Source organism: Penaeus monodon, unplaced genomic scaffold, assembly GCF_015228065.2.
Source record: "Penaeus monodon isolate SGIC_2016 unplaced genomic scaffold, NSTDA_Pmon_1 PmonScaffold_5252, whole genome shotgun sequence".
NCBI lineage: Eukaryota > Metazoa > Arthropoda > Malacostraca > Decapoda > Penaeidae > Penaeus > Penaeus monodon.
The window spans coordinates 11468-15144 of record NW_023660166.1 but is presented as its reverse complement, the minus strand read 5'-3'; the positions used below and the strand labels follow the sequence as shown (position 1 = coordinate 15144).

Genomic DNA, 3677 nt, shown 5'->3' with positions numbered 1-3677 from the left:
TTGCCTAAAACTCCAATGTGGTGATTAAGAAATTGGGGACAAAAGAATGTAAAATTGAAATGATTTTTGGATCCCCAAAAACAAAGGATACATTATAATTAAATTTTCCATTAAAAATGGATTGATTAAAGCTGGTAATTTTTAAAACCCACACGCCAACGACAACCACGTTAAAAACCCACCGTTCTCGCCCGATCAGCGAAGTTAAGCAAGGGGGGTCTGGCCCAGAAACTTTGATGGGGTGCCCCGCCTGGGAACACCAAAATTGTGGGGGGCCCACTTTTTTATAAAATAAAAAACCCCTAAGCATTTCATTAAACTTTTTAACCCCAAAACTTTCTTACATTTTATAAACAAATCAATTGAAATTATATTTCAGTCCATGGAAAATTTTTAAGGAAAAAATCATCCCCGTCGGAGCGAAAAAAAACGAATAGAACTCATAGATTGTAAAAAAAAGCAAATCCCAATTCCCCCCAAATTTAAACATTTTTTTAAATTTTCTAAATATTAATATTATATTAAAATAATATATATATCAAAATTTAAATTTTAGCAATATATTTGGCTTCAGGTTTGAAGATTTGGTTCTGTAGATCGTTTGTTTTTTTCAGAAAAAAACTTTTATTTTATTTTCGTTAGAGGAATTTTGAAATAATTTAATTTTTTTATTAATTTAAAAACTGGATAACAGTCACAAAGAGAAGCAACAGCACAACATTCTGTATCCCCGCGCCAGACAAAGCGGGAATTAAAAAACTCCCATATGATAATTTTCAAAACAAAAACTAAAAAAATAGGAAACTACATTTTAAAGGACCAGCGTGCACAAAAAAAAGAGCTGACTAGTTAGAATTGCCTGTATCCGCCAGGGACGATTTTACATTGAGGGCCCCCTTGAACGTCATTTTTAAATAAAAGTTTGATCCCCCAAAACAAAAACCATTGTTTTTTTTGAAAAAGTCAATGAACACGAAATAAAACGGGTTAAATTTTAAATATATAATCAAAAAGACCCATACCACTTTAAAAGCACCGTTCTCGCCCGTCAGCAAAATTAACCCAACTTTGGGAAATTGGTCAAGTACTTTGGATGGGTGACCCCCCGGGAAAACACAGATGCTTTTGGTTTTTTTATTGTTTTTCAATTATTGAAATTTTTTTCAATAAAATTTTTTATACCCAACTTTTCTTATTTTTGTATAAAAGAAATCAATTGAATTTTTTTATTTATTTCAATACCCAAATAGTAAAAAGGGTTATGAAAAGGGAGAAGGATAAACAAAAAAAATTGATAGTAAACATGGGAGGTAACTAAAGTAAATAATTTTCTATTTAAAAAAAATTTTCCCATAATAAAAACCCATTTTGTTTGGAAAGAAAAAAAAATGCCCCCGCGAAAACAAGATATTAAGTTTATTAGAAACAATTTATATTAGTTAATGATATATACAAAAGAACAAAAAAAATAGATGAAATAAAGATAGTTAAAAAGAGCTTTGGTTCGGTTTTCCCGGGGCCCCCAAAAAAAAAAAAAACGAGTCGTTGGGTATAATTTATAAATGAAAATTGAAATGAAATGTCCACCCCATAAATATACAAACTCCCAAATTTCATTCGCCAACGATAGTAAGTTTTTGGTTTGGAAATCCCACCCCCGCTTCTTTTTTCCCGGGTTTAAAAAAAAAAAATAAAAAATAAATTTTAATAAAAAAAAAGGGTTAAAAAAAACCAACAAAAAAAGAACCAACACAAAATTTTTTTTTTTTACCCAGTTGGCAGATAAATATAAAAATGTTTTTGGGAAAAAAAACAACTTTCACAACCCGAAATTTTGGCACAGTAAGGAAATTGGACAATAAAACCCTCCGAAAAATTTTTTCTTTTTAAAATTTTTAACAAAATTTTTCCCTATTTTAATGGGTTCTTTTAATTTTTTTAAAAGGTTTATCATTCCCCCCCCTAATAACGTATATTAACCTGGCCAAAAAACCGTTTAAAAAAAAGAAATTTTAAAATTTAAATTTTAACCCCCCCCCAAAATTAAAAAGGAAACACATTTTTGGAGGTTTAACAATTTCAAAATTTTTAAAGAAAAAAATCATCCTAATTAAAACCAGTACTTTTTCCCATGGTTTAAAAGACAAAAAAAAGCAAATGTAGAAAAGAAAGGGAAAATTTATTCCTTTTTTCCCCCAAACCCCAAAATAAAACTACAAAATTAAAAATTTTTAAGTTTTTAAAACTAAAAAAACATTACAAGGGAGGAAAAATTTTAATTTTTACGCTTATCCTATTTTTTTAATTAAATATTAAAGATATCGTTTATCTATTTAACTTATTTTTATTAAGAAGGGGAAAGGTTTTAACCCATATTACCTTTTTTGCTTTTCCTTTTTGGTTTAAATACCCCAATAGTTTTATCTATTATTTTTTAAAATTATTTTTATTTTAAAAGGGAAAGGAAAAAATGTTAAATCCGATTTTTTAAAATATCATCAAAATTTTTTAAAAGACAAAATATCTTTGTTTTTAAAAATTTTAATATTTATTAAAGATGGGATTTTGGAAAATTATTTTGATCGATTTTTTTTATTAGTATCCCTTTACTTTAAAAAATATTTTTATTATTGTTTTTTTAAAAGTAAAAAAAAATTACTTTAATAATTACATGGAATTTTTAAAGGAATTCTTTGAATAAAATATATAAAATAAATATTTTATATATTTTATATATTATTATATATATTTACTTTTAACCCAATAATTATTATAATGTTATAAAAATATATAGATATAAAATTATATAATACCCCTCTTAATGGTTTTAATTATACAATAAAGCTTTGATTGTTCACATCTATTTTCATAAAAATGGCCAATCAAAGCATTCCCCCCTTCAAAATACCCATAATGTTCCCCCCCAAAAAAACCCTTTGCATATAGTTGAAAAGTTTACTAAAAAAAATTTTGTTAATGCTAGTATAAATTTTCTACCAGAAAATTTAAAACTGAAATTTTTTGTATTTAAATATTTTAACTCGTTTACAAAAATCCCATATATATATATCGAAAAATTTATATGTAAAATTTCCAATGGGGGGTTTGTAAAAATTTAAACCAAAATTTTATAAAAGGGTTAAAAGATGACTAGGTTAGCCCGCCGACCCCTGAGTTCCCCTCATGCAAGGAGTGACTGCCGTCCCCGGGGGCAGCCCCGAACCCCCGTTTGGGGGGGGGTTTTTCCCTTTTACCGACCTTTGTCTCCTTTCCTCCCCCTGTAACCCTAGCCCCAACTTTTTACCCCCCCATGGTTAGGTTAACCCCCAACTCTTTTCTCTTTTACTAAATCATTTTTTTCCCCGTTTCCCCCCCTTTACCCCTTCCCTCTCCCATCTTTTTTCCTCCCTTTAACGGGTCTTTTTTTTTAAAAATTTATTTACTTATTTAACTAGACTAGGGGGAAAAGGGTTTCTAATACATTTTTCCTTTTAAAAAAAAAGGTTAAAAGGGGGGATAGCGCGAACGGGGGTTCCCCCCCCTTAAAAAAAGTGCGCCCCAAACCAATTTGGGTTAATCCCCCAAGGGGTTTCAGCGAACCGGAGTGCAAGGGTAAAGCCTCGCCTTGGGGGAACCCCCTTCGTGATCACGGTATCTCCTTTTCCCCAGGTAAGTAT

At 29.7% G+C, this 3677-nt stretch overlaps 1 non-coding gene across 1 annotated transcript; it reads right to left on the bottom strand.

Annotated features, from left to right (window-relative positions):
* Positions 1-3510: 3510 nt before the first annotated feature.
* Positions 3511-3677, bottom strand: LOC119571134. Its single transcript, XR_005228521.1, has one exon. It is a non-coding gene; the product is annotated as a U1 spliceosomal RNA (small nuclear RNA).